Below are 13,383 nucleotides of genomic sequence, written 5' to 3'. Positions count from 1 at the left end.
ACCTCCAGGACAATATTAAACGCTACAACATTCGAATCATAGGGGTTCCAGAAGAAGAAGACAAAAAGAAAGACCATGAGAAAATACTTGAGGAGATAATAGTGGAAAACTTCCCTAAAATGGGGAAGGAAATAATCACCCAAGTCCAAGAAACCCAGAGAGTACCAAACAGGATAAACCCAAGGAGAAACACCCCAAGACACATATTAATCAAATTAACAAAGATCAAACACAAAGAACAAATATTAAAAGCAGCAAGGGAAAAACAACAAATAACACACAAGGGAATTCCCATAAGGATAACAGCTGATCTTTCAATAGAAACTCTTCAAGCCAGGAGGGAATGGCAAGACATACTTAAAATGATGAAAGAAAATAACCTACAGCCCAGATTATTGTACCCAGCAAGGATCTCATTCAAGTATGAAGGAGAAATCAAAAGCTTTTCAGACAAGCAAAAGCTGAGAGAATTCTGCACCACCAAACCAGCTCTCCAACAAATACTAAAGGATATTCTCTAGACAGGAAACACAAAAACGGTGTATAAACTCGAACCCAAAACAATAAAGTAAATGGCAACGGGAACATACTTATCAGTAATTACCTTAAATGTAAATGGGTTGAATGCCCCAACCAAAAGACAAAGACTGGCTGAATGGATACAAAAACAAGACCCCTACATATGTTGTCTACAAGAGACCCACCTCAAAACAGGGGACACATACAGACTGAAAGTGAAGGGCTGGAAAAAGATTTTCCATGCAAATAGGGACCAAAAGAAAGCAGGAGTAGCAATACTCATATCAGATAAAATAGACTTTAAAACAAAGGCTGTGAAAAGAGACAAAGAAGGTCACTACATAATGATCAAAGGATCAATCCAAGAAGAAGATATAACAATTATAAATATATATGCACCCAACACGGGAGCACCACAGTACGTGAGACAAATGCTAACAAGTATGAAAGGAGAAATTAACAATAACACAATAATAGTGGGAGACTTTAATACCCCACTCACACCTATGGATAGATCAACTAAACAGAAAATTAACAAGGAAACACAAACTTTAAACGATACAATAGACCAGTTAGACCTAATTGATATCTATAGGTCATTTCACCCCAAAACAATGAATTTCACCTTTTTCTCAAGCGCACATGGAACCTTCTCCAGGATAGATCACATCCTGGGCCATAAAGCTAGCCTTGGTAAATTCAAAAAAATAGAAATCATTCCAAGCATTTTTTCTGACCACAATGCAGTAAGATTAGATCTCAATTACAGGAGAAAAACTATTAAAAATTCCAACATATGGAGGCTGAACAACACGCTGCTGAATAACCAACAAATCACAGAAGAAATCAAAAACGAAATCAAAATTTGCATAGAAACGAATGAAAATGAAAACACAACAACCCAAAACCTGTGGGACACGGTAAAAGCAGTCCTAAGGGGAAAGTTCATAGCAATACAGGCACACCTCAAGAAACAAGAAAAAAGTCAAATAAATAACCTAACTCTACACCTAAAGCAACTAGAAAAGGAAGAAATGAAGAACCCCAGGGTTAGTAGAAGGAAAGAAATCTTAAAAATTAGAGCAGAAATAAATGCAAAAGAAACAAAAGAGACCATAGCAAAAATCAACAAAACCAAAAGCTGGTTCTTTGAAAGGATAAATAAAATTGACAAACCATTAGCCAGACTCATCAAGAAACAAAGGGAGAAAAATCAAATCAACAAAATTAGAAACGAAAATGGAGAGATCACAACAGACAACACAGAAATACAAAGGATCATAAGAGACTACTATCAACAATTATATGCCAATAAAATGGACAACGTGGAAGAAATGGACAAATTCTTAGAAAAGTACAACTTTCCAAAACTGGACCAGGAAGAAATAGAAAATCTTAACAGACCCATCACAAGCATGGAAATTGAAACTGTAATCAAAAATCTTCCAGCAAACAAAAGCCCCGGTCCAGACGGCTTCACAGCTGAATTCTACCAAAAATTTAGAGAAGAGCTAACACCTATCCTGCTCAAACTCTTCCAGAAAATTGCAGAGGAAGGTAAACTTCCAAACTCATTCTATGAGGCCACCATCACCCTAATACCAAAACCTGACAAAGATCCCACAAAAAAAGAAAACTACAGGCCAATATCACTGATGAACATAGATGCAAAAATCCTTAACAAAATTCTAGCAATCAGAATCCAACAACACATTAAAAAGATCATACATCACGATCAAGTGGGCTTTATCCCAGGGATGCAAGGATTCTTCAATATCCGCAAATCAATCAATGTAATACACCACATTAACAAATTGAAAAACAAAAACCATATGATTATCTCAATAGATGCAGAGAAAGCCTTTGACAAAATTCAACATCCATTTATGATAAAAACTCTCCAGAAAGCAGGAATAGAAGGAACATACCTCAACATAATAAAAGCTATATATGACAAACCCACTGCAAACATTATCCTCAATGGTGAAAAATTGAAAGCATTTCCTCTAAAGTCAGGAACAAGACAAGGGTGCCCACTTTCACCATTACTATTCAACATAGTTTTGGAAGTTTTGGCCACAGCAATCAGAGCAGAAAAAGAAATAAAAGGAATCCAAATTGGAAAAGAAGAAGTAAAACTCTCACTATTTGCAGATGACATGATCCTCTACATAGAAAACCCTAAAGAGTCCACCAGAAAATTACTAGAACTAATCAATGACTACAGTAAAGTTGCAGGATATAAAATCAACACACAGAAATCCCTTGCATTCCTATACACTAATAATGAGAAAACAGAAAGAGAAATTAAGGAAACAATTCCATTCACCATTGCAACGGAAAGAATAAAATACTTAGGAATATATCTACCTAAAGAAACTAAAGACCTATATATAGAAAACTATAAAACACTGGTGAAAGAAATCAAAGAGGACACTAATAGATGGAGAAATATACCATGTTCATGGATTGGAAGAATCAATATAGTGAAAATGAGTATACTACCCAAAGCAATTTATAGATTCAACGCAATCCCTATCAAGCTACCAACAGTATTCTTCACAGAGCTAGAACAAATAATTTCACAATTTGTATGGAAATACAAAAAACCTCGAATAGCCAAAGCGACCTTGAGAAAGAAGAATGGAACTGGAGGAATCAACCTACCTGACTTCAGGCTCTACTACAAAGCCACAGTTATCAAGACAGTATGGTACTGGCACAAAGACAGAAATATTGATCAATGGAATAAAATAGAAAGCCCAGAGATAAATCCACGCACATATGGACACCTTATCTTCGACAAAGGAGGCAAGAATATACAATGGATTAAAGACAATCTCTTTAACAAGTGGTGCTGGGAAATCTGGTCAACCACTTGTAAAAGAATGAAACTGGACCACTTTCTAACACCATACACAAAAATAAACTCAAAATGGATTAAAGACCTAAACGTAAGACCAGCAACTATAAAACTCCTAGAGGAGAACATAGGCAAAACACTCTCCGACATACATCACAGCAGGATCCTCTATGACCCACCTCCCAGAATATTGGAAATAAAAGCAAAAATAAACAAATGGGACCTAATTAACCTTAAAAGCTTCTGCACATCAAAGGAAACTATTAGCAAGGTGAAAAGACAGCCTTCAGAATGGGAGAAAATAATAGCAAATGAAGCAACGGACAAACAACTAATCTCAAAAATATACAAGCAACTCCTACAGCTCAACTCCAGAAAAATAAACGACCCAATCAAAAAATGGACCAAAGAACTAAATAGACATTTCTCCAAAAAAGACATACAGATGGCTAACAAACACATGAAAAGATGCTCAACATCACTCATTATCAGAGAAATGCAAATCAAAACCACTATGAGGTACCATTTCACACCAGTCAGAATGGCTGCGATCCAAAAGTCTACAAGCAATAAATGCTGGAGAGGGTGTGGAGAAAAGGGAACCCTCTTACACTGTTGGTGGGAATGCAAACTAGTACAGCCACTATGGAGAACAGTGTGGAGATTCCTTAAAAAACTGGAAATAGAACTGCCTTATGATCCAGCAACCCCACTGCTGGGCATACACACTGAGGAAACCAGAAGGGAAAGAGACACGTGTACCCCAATGTTCATCGCAGCACTGTTTATAATAGCCAAGACATGGAAGCAACCTAGATGTCCATCAGCAGATGAATGGATAAGAAAGCAGTGGTACATATACACAATGGAGTATTACTCAGCCATTAAAAAGAATACATTTGAATCAGTTCTAATGAGGTGGATGAAACTGGAGCCTATTATACAGAGTGAAGTAAGCCAGAAGGAAAAACATAAATACAGTATACTAACGCATATATATGGAATTTAGAAAGATGGTAACAATAACCCGGTGTACGAGACAGCAAAAGAGACACTGATGTATAGAACAGTCTTATGGACTCTGTGGGAGAGGGAGAGGGTGGGAAGATTTGGGAGAATGGCAATGAAACATGTAAAATATCATGTAGGAAACGAGTTGCCAGTCCAGGTTCGATGCACGATGCTGGATGCTTGGGGCTGGTGCACTGGGACGGCCCAGAGGGATGGTATGGGGAGGGAGGAGGGAGGAGGGTTTGGGATGGGGAACACATGTATACCTGTGGTGGATTCATTTTGATATTTGGCAAAACTAATACAATTATGTAAAGTTTAAAAATAAAATAAAATTGGAAGAATAAAAAAAAAAAAAAAGAATAGAAATGGTATGTACCTAACAGAAGCAGAAGCTATTAAGAAAAGGTAGCAAGAATGTACAGAAGAACTACACAAAAAAGATCTTCATGACCCAGATAACCAGGATGGTGATATCACTCACCTAGAGACATCCTGGAATGCAAAGTCAAGTGGGCCTTAGGAAGCATCATTATGAACAAAGCTAGTGGAGGTGATAGAATTCCAGTTGAGGTGTAAAAGATGATACTGTGAAAGTGCTGCACTCAATATGCCAGCAAATTTGGAAAACTCAGCAGTGGCCACAGGACTGGAAATGTGGGTTTTCATTCCAATTCCAAAGAAAGGCAATATCAAAGAATGTTCAAACTACTGCACAATTGCACTCATCTCACATGCTAGCACAGTAATGCTCAAAATTCTCCAAGCCAGACTTCAACAATACGTGATCCATGAACTTCCAGATGTTCAAACTGGATTTAGAAAAGGGAGAGGATCCAGAGATCAAATTGCCAACATCTGTTGGATCACAGAAAAAGGAAGAGAGTTTCAGAAAAACATCTACTTCTGTTTTATTGACTACGCCAAAGCCTTTGACTATGTGGATCACAACACACTGTGGAAAATTCTTGAGGAAATGGAAGTACCAGACCCCCTTACCTGTCTCCTGAGAAATCTGTATGCAGGTCAAGAAGCAACAGTTAGAACTGGACATAGAACAACAGACTGGTTCCAAATTGGGAAAGGAGTATGCCAAGACTGTATACTGTCACTTTGTTTATTTAACTTATATTCAGAGTACATCATGAGAAATGCCGGTCTGGATGAAGCAAAAGCTGGAATCAAGATTGCTGGGAGAAATATCAATAACCTCAGATATGCAGATGACACCACTCTTATGGCAGAAAGCGAAGAAGAACTAAAGAGCCTCTTGATGAAAGTGAAAGAGGAGAGTGAAAAGTTGGCTTAAAACTCAGCATTTAGAAAACTAAGATCATGGCATCTGGACCCATCACTTCATGGCAAATACATGGGGAAATGGAAATAGTGCGAGACTATTTTGGGAGGCTCCAAAATCACTGCAAATGGTGATTGCAGCCATGAAATTAGAAGACACTTGCTCCTTGGAAAAAAAGCTATGACCAACCTAGACAGCACATTAAAAGTAGAGCCATTACTTTGCCATCAAAGGTCCATCTAGTCAAAGCCATGGCTTTTCCAGTAGTCATGTATGGATGAGAGAGTTGGACTATAAAGAAATCTGAGTGCCAAAGAATCGATGCTTTAGAACTGTGGTGTTGGAGAAGACTCTTTAGAGTCCCTTGGACTGCAAGGAGATCCAACCAGTCAACCCTAAAGGAAATAAGTCCTGAATATTCATTGGAAGGACTAATGCTGAAGCTGAAACTCCAATACTTTAGCCACCTGATGTGAAGAGCTGAGTCACTGAAAAAGACCCTGATGCTGGGAAAGACTGAAGGCGGGAGAAGGGAACAACAGGGGATGAGATGGCTGGATGGCATAACCGACTGGATGGACAAGTTGAGCAAGCTCCAGGAGTTGGTGAAGAACAGGGAAGACTGGCATGCCGCAGTCCATGGGATTGCAAAGAGTTGGACACAACTGAGCAAGTTAATTGAACTGATGTCTGAATAGCAGTGAAATTTATGGCAAAGCCCCGAAAAGAGATCACTTTCACTACAGCAGTGCCTGAGCAGGTCTTGTGCCCAACCTGTGATGAATGCAGCAGCTGTGACATGCTTTCAGATACCGTGATGGAAAAACCACATGAGAGAAACCAAGTCACATTTTAGTAGAATTTCAATTTTCCAAATACTTCAGCCTTAAATATCACTCCATTAACAAAGTGACTCCCAGTATTGCCATAAAAGAAAAAAGAAGTTCAAGTTGATGAACAGCACTGTTTTTCTTTCCTTTTGGATTGCAAAACCTAAAGTCTGTTCAACACACAATGCGACAAATGCAAGCAATTCACAGAACTGTCTAGTGACACAATAGTTATGAATGAGCAGACACACGATAAGATATTTTTAGTATTTAGAAAGCTTCGATGAGAGTAACATTTCTATAAAAACAAGTGAAGGTTTTTGTAACTGACTTTTATTGGGAATTATACTTTTCTCTGAGGATGCTTATACCTCTGACTTGAAGTATATCATTGCTGTATTCCTGAGGGTATATGCTTTTTCTCATATTGAAGTTTTCACATTTTATCCAGCTGATATACACCAAACTATAGTTTTTCATATCGTTAACCACATGGCAATACCAAATTTCTCATGTTATTTAAAGTCAATTAATGCCATGTCTTAGGCACTAAGTCTCTCACGCCATGTATAAAATCGTATGTAATTCACTAATCAGATAATTCCATTTTCATTGATAACTTGACAAATAGGAAGTCCTCTTTTATGGAATATATTTGAAAATGTAGCGTAGAATTAAAATTCCTATGCTAGTAAGACACAGACCTGTAGCCATTTTACAGATTACAAAAATATGTGTGTGCAGCTTCATGTTTATACATGCTAAACATTATTTAGACAAAAAACATTTTGATTACCATGCTACGGCAAGGACTGTATTATCTTTTCATTCAATATATAAAAAATAATATCATGTATTAAGGACTGCCAAAGATTATGCAGTCAAATTTGTAGGAAAAAGTGTAATAATTATTTTAGGTATTGATTAATATGCAGCCAATTAAATATCATTAATAAAATATTTTTCATATTATCTTACATCTTTAGTATATTAGCTTTATTAATTTTTTAAGATTGTTGTGATTTTTTCCTTCATTTAAAATAAGCAGTCCTTTATATTTTTGTACATAAAATGTATGTTCCTTTTCTTAAATGCAACCTTCCCAAGTTTTTTATACTGAGAGTCCCACAAAACGTGGTTCTGCTTCTGCGCCTTTTTAGGGTATGTCACATACTGTTTTGTCTTATGTATAAAGTTGTATTTTGTTTCCCGTCTCCTCTTAATGTATTCATCTGACATTACTGAATGCCTAAAATATACTAAGCCGTCTTCTAGGCATTCTGGCTACATCAGCACAGAACACACAAAGGTCTTAATCTTGCAGTACATGTAAATAGCTAGAGGGAGGCAGATAATAAACACACACATATATAAACGTGGGCATTTAAGTTAGGGATAAAGCAAGTTCTTAAACAGGAATATGAGAAGAGAGAAAGTGATGGGGAGGAGAGGAAGGTAGGGTGACATTATATTGTAAGCGCTCAGATAGCAAGCAACTCAGCTTAGACAACCATGTAGCAGGCTGGGTATTTACCAGACGCCTGCTGAATTGAACCAAACAGAGCGAGAGGAACAAAGATAACTTCTAAATTCAGAAATCTTTGGGATTCTAAGATGTTTCAGACCAGGGGGCTTTTTGGTTCATGAAAGGGGTCTGTGCCCCCAGTAAGTAAATAAATTACTATTGTCAGGGTTGTTTCCTTTCACCTAACACATTTTTTCCCTCAGCATCAACATTTACTTTAAAACAAATACTATTCGCACTAAGGCAGCATGTTATCACCCGTGCAATTTAATGATAAATGACCATAAAAGTGACATCAACATCAATGCTAAATAATTTCAGTAGAGGCTCTGAAATGTTAACCACACTCTTGTCAGTTACTGCAGTTTATAAAGGAATCTATTGCCTGGTCAGTTGACTTTTCAGTTTTCTACAGTTTACAATCTTACATACTTGATATTTATGAAGTTAAGCTATCTTCATAAGATTTATGGCAACCTATGGGAAGGGTAGAAGGAAAATAGTTGAGTTTACTTGAAAAGGTTCTTTAGGAGAGTTGACTTTTAAACAGAATTTTGAAATGCATAGCATGTATGAATTGATAAACTGGTATAAAATGATGACTCCTACTTATAGTAGGCAGTGGGGCATATGACTTTAGAGGCTAGAGATGAGCCTCCTTGCATGGATACTAATAAAATTTGCTCAGCCTGAAAACAGGCATGAATCAAACAACTAGAGAAGAAAGTGACTGAGTGATCTGGTTAGAAGATCATTCCTGTAGGAAGGTCTTAAACTGGGATAGTTTTAATTTGATCCAATTTGAAAAAGACTAAGGCTTCCAAAGAGAGCCAATCTACAGCATTTTATTCAAGTACTGAAGAATTGATTAAAATACATTTTGGAAAGACATTTGTAGCTTATAAATATATTAAATATGTTGACTAAAAAAAGTAAGTGAAGTTATATTTTCCAAATGGGTTCTTTATCAATTTCCTTATAAAAGCCATAATGTGAATTTGGATAAGTGTTCAGTGGAGGGGGTTTGGGTTTGGGAGGATTGTTTTCCTCAGCAGGGAGCACATTTGGGATGGTTCATTAGGGCAATTATATTGGTCTGCAGGAAGCGTTCATGGAAACTTTCTTTTGTCCTAGATTTTAGGCCAGGGCTCCCATTGAGTTGAAAACAACCTCTGAAAGACCACTTCACCAGTTCTTTATAAGATGCTGCTCCTGCTGCTGCTGCTAAGTTGCTTCAGTCGTGTCCGACTCTATGCGACCCCATAGACGGCAGCCCACCAGGCTCCCCCGTCCCTGGGATTCTCCAGGCAAGAACACTGGAGTGGGTTGCCATTTCCTTCTCCAATGCATGAAAGTGAAAAGTGAAAGTGAAGTCGCTCAGTCGTGTCCGACTCTTAGCGACCCCATGGACTGCGGCCCACCAGGCTCCTCTGTCCATGGGATTTTCCAGGCAAGAGTACTGGAGTAGGGTGCCATTGCCTTCTCCGCTTCACAAGATGAGTAAGGGAAAAATCAAGCAATGCCTTCAGGCCACTGAGCTGCAGTTGCAAACAATTACCGGCAACATCAAAGTAGTAAATTCAAATCACTAAGTCCTTCATGATAGATGAGAAACATCCACAAGTCAATTTTAGGCATCCTGGGCACACATTTATATGATTTACCAGCTATATTTGAAACCTTTGGTCGTTACATTTTATTGGATCATTCAAAGTTCCTGGAAGGACTGGAAAAGGTGGGGTGCTATGGAGTCACTGTTATCTCTTAGGAACATTCAAAAGATAGTTTTATGCCAATGCCTATGTGCCCCAAATGCTGTCTGCTGTGTGGTAGCAAAGGGACCTGATGCCTCTCTTACTTCCTCTGATGTGGAAGGCATAGTTTCTACTTAATAGCACTTAAAATTGTAAACAAGACTCAACTGAAGCTCAATCCAGAAAACACAGAAACTGGGCTCCCCTGGAAGGGAGCATGTCTAATAAAAGTGCCAGAGGAAAATCTGACTCTCTTCTGTCCTGTCCTGCATGGAGACATTTCCAACATTTGTGACTGTGGTTTGAGACCTCCCTTGCTGACCCATAGTTACTCCTGGAGCCCAAGGATCAGCAGTGACCTCGGGCACCTTTTACCTTATGCATCCGGTAGCCAGGGGTCATATTCTACTCATCATGTGGAACTGGCCCCAGCTGTCCAAACCTTTGTGACCTCACATTAGGCAACTGAAATCTAATCCACTTGAAAGCACCCTGAAGACCACCCAGGTGTTTCATATGGCTGCTGTCTTCCTACTAAATAGGTCCATTACACAAGCGGGAGCACATTTTACCAGCAGACTAATTCACCCAGTGGCATAGCGAGGCAGTGATCCACAGACCATTATTGACTTTTCTGTGTAAGTCCTGGCATTGTGTAACATGCATCAAAATTCAAAGGCCGAAAGTACAAAGCAAGATTGTGTTTCTATGATTCTTCAAGAGAAGGGGCAAACTACTTTTGCTAATAGTATTAAAGCCCTAACCTCCAAGGAAAAGATATCTGAACACAGAGGGCTCGCTAATCCTAAGTATGGGAAATACAGTTTGGTTTAAATTTAAAGTATTTTCTACAAATGTATTTTTGAGAGTCACAGGAATGACTGGGTTTCAATCACATAAAATAATTGGCCAAAGACCGAAAATCTAAGACTATTATACGTGACAGAAAGAGTAAGTTTATATCACTATTTTTTTTTACAAGTCCTAAGAATAAACCATATTATGCCAGACTGTGAAATGTTTATTAACTTGAAGGTGATACCTGTTTTATCTAGCTTATATCACAAGCCCATGATATCGATAAATACTGTATTATATTAGTTTTTGTTGTTGTTTAGTTACTAAGTTGTGTCTGACTCTTTTTCGACCCCATGGACTGTAGCCTGCCAGGCTTCTCTGTCCATTGGATTTCCCAGGCAAGAATCTGGGAATGGGCTGCCATTTCCTTTTCCCAGGGATCTTTCTGCCCCAGGGATTGAACCAGTGTCTCCAGTATCTCTTGAAATAGCAGGTGGATTCTTTACCACTGAGCCACCTGGGAAGCCCTAGTATTTATTATAACTGAATAGCATGAAATAGAAAATAATGAGAAGTCACGAATAGCAAATTAAAGCATAATCTACCAAGATCAGAGGGAATCTGATAACAAAACTTAACAACATAGACCTCCAACCTATGAAAAGCATTAATTTACAGGTGCTGATAAGAGACCAGTATCTAAATCAGCCAGTATTTGAACTTGTCAAATGGCTACTGAGACAAGCCTTCTTTAATCTGAGATGAAGGATCATAATCTCAACTTCAGGTCGTCTCAGGGCAAGCAAAGCAATACACGGTGCTGCTTTCCAAAAAGGCTGACATCGAAAAGAAGGAACTGCCCTTATAAACTATCCATGAAAGATTTGATGCTGTCAGAACTGTCTTTGTACTATGCTTGTCTAGGTCATCCAATAGTTGTGTTATCTATATAGATTAGAAAAGTGCACACACACAGGTTCCTTCCACTGAGGTATTTGGTGTTTGGGCCTCAAAATGAAACACAATGTTTGGCAATGCCGGTGACGTTGCTAAATTGTTTAATGTGTTCCTTCCGTATACACAGGATGTATGATGGATCTCTCTTCAATTTGTGACTGTCTTTGGTGTTTGTGTTCTTAAAGACTACCCAACATTTTCACAAAAAGCCCGTGATACTCTTTGTCCATTGCCCATGGGCATTTTCAAAAGTAGCTTTCTAATGGTCTTTGAAGAGAAAACCCATCAATTTCAGACTAGACTTACACACCACAAGAAAAAGACTTATTACCCAGAAAATGCTGGATTTTTAGCAAAGCTTTGAGAACATATTTTAGGAAGGGGTAAGGAAATACCTTCTCCTTCTGAAAGGGAGGAGTAGCAAAGTCACATTACAAAGGGTCTTATGGACTAAGATGTGAGGAATCTGTGATCATGAAGCAATCTACCACAGACTATACACTAATTTCATAAGACTTTATGTTTAGAATACAGATTTCATAAACCCTTATGTTTAGAATAGATTTCGTTTTCTATCTAAAACAAACATATGGTATCAAACAGTCTTTTAAGGTTCAGATTTAAATTAGTTTTAAAGAGATAAAACGACTGAAATAGTTCTGCTATTTGAGCATGCTTAACGATGGCAATATTTATATAAACATATTGGCAGAGGAAATGATAAGTTCCCTACATTTCAGTGGGCCCCTGGTTTCATTTTAGAAGCAACAAATTTACCTAAAACATTCACCATGTTATATACAAATATGGTGGACTGAGTCACTAAGAGACCTTCTTCTGCTAACTTTTCAGCACTCAACAACAATATAATTCTAAATGGCAGTGGTATCTCCTACAGTAAACAGCCTAAGTATTTGTCAATGGCAGCATTTTTTCTTTGTTTACCATATGATCACTGATAGTTTTGTGCAAATATTCAACAAAGAGCCATTAAAGTCTATGTTGCTTTCTCTGAAATTGACCTCAGAAGAATTTCTTGATCCTTGAAAGCAGGATTTTCTGACTCTGTAGGATACAACTAATTCATGAGCCTTGAAATCAATTTAAGGGGTCATAATCAACATTTTAAACCATGTATAGAGAACAATATAGAAAATACTAGACTATTACACATAGTAAAGCTACACTGTTAGAACAGTTAGGCCACATGTGTTTGCTGGGTTGCATTGTAAAATCCATTTTTGTTTTTTCTTTGAGTCATGGTCAAAATTACTTGAAAGGCAAAAACAAAACCTTCTAAACTGGACTGATTGGGAAATCTCTGGGAGATTACAAATTCCTAAAGGAAACACATCTAGCCCAGGAATCAGTCTGATCATCTACTTCTAGAGTCCATATGTTTTTTTGGAGCTTTATAGCCTGTTTAACATTTATATTGTGCAGGCATTTATAGAAACTTGCTAAGTTCTAGGAACTGTGCTAAGTCCTGGGGAAACAAAAATGAGTATGACATAGTCCTTGGCCCTCAAAGGGCTCTGAAGAGACTGACTTATACACAATAACGCATGAGGCAATGCCACTTAAGATATCCAAGCAGTCACTGCAAAGTGCTTCAGGAGCCAAGAAAGAGATCTATATTAATAGGGTTGGAGAGGGCTTCCCAGGAGATGTGACATCTTAGTGGGTAAGGTTTTAGTGGGTATTCATCCAGTCATCTGGCTCCCACTACGTTCAAGGTACTAAAGTACAAGCTGAAAAAAGCTTACATGAATAAGACAAGGACACTACATTGGATGAGCTCCCAGCCCACAGAACAGAAGACTCACAGG

General features: G+C 38.0%; 1 protein-coding gene across 2 annotated transcripts in view; it reads right to left on the bottom strand.

The window, feature by feature from the left end:
• The window catches only part of PARD3B (par-3 family cell polarity regulator beta), a 1,167,183-nt gene that overhangs the window by 621,173 nt on the left and 532,627 nt on the right, over positions 1-13,383 (bottom strand). The gene's annotated exons all lie outside the window — the stretch shown is intronic.

The sequence above is a fragment of the Bos taurus genome, chromosome 2, assembly GCF_002263795.3.
Source record: "Bos taurus isolate L1 Dominette 01449 registration number 42190680 breed Hereford chromosome 2, ARS-UCD2.0, whole genome shotgun sequence".
Taxonomy (NCBI): domain Eukaryota; kingdom Metazoa; phylum Chordata; class Mammalia; order Artiodactyla; family Bovidae; genus Bos; species Bos taurus.
The sequence above is the reverse complement of the archived record's forward strand: the minus strand, read 5'-3'. Positions and strand labels throughout refer to the sequence as shown.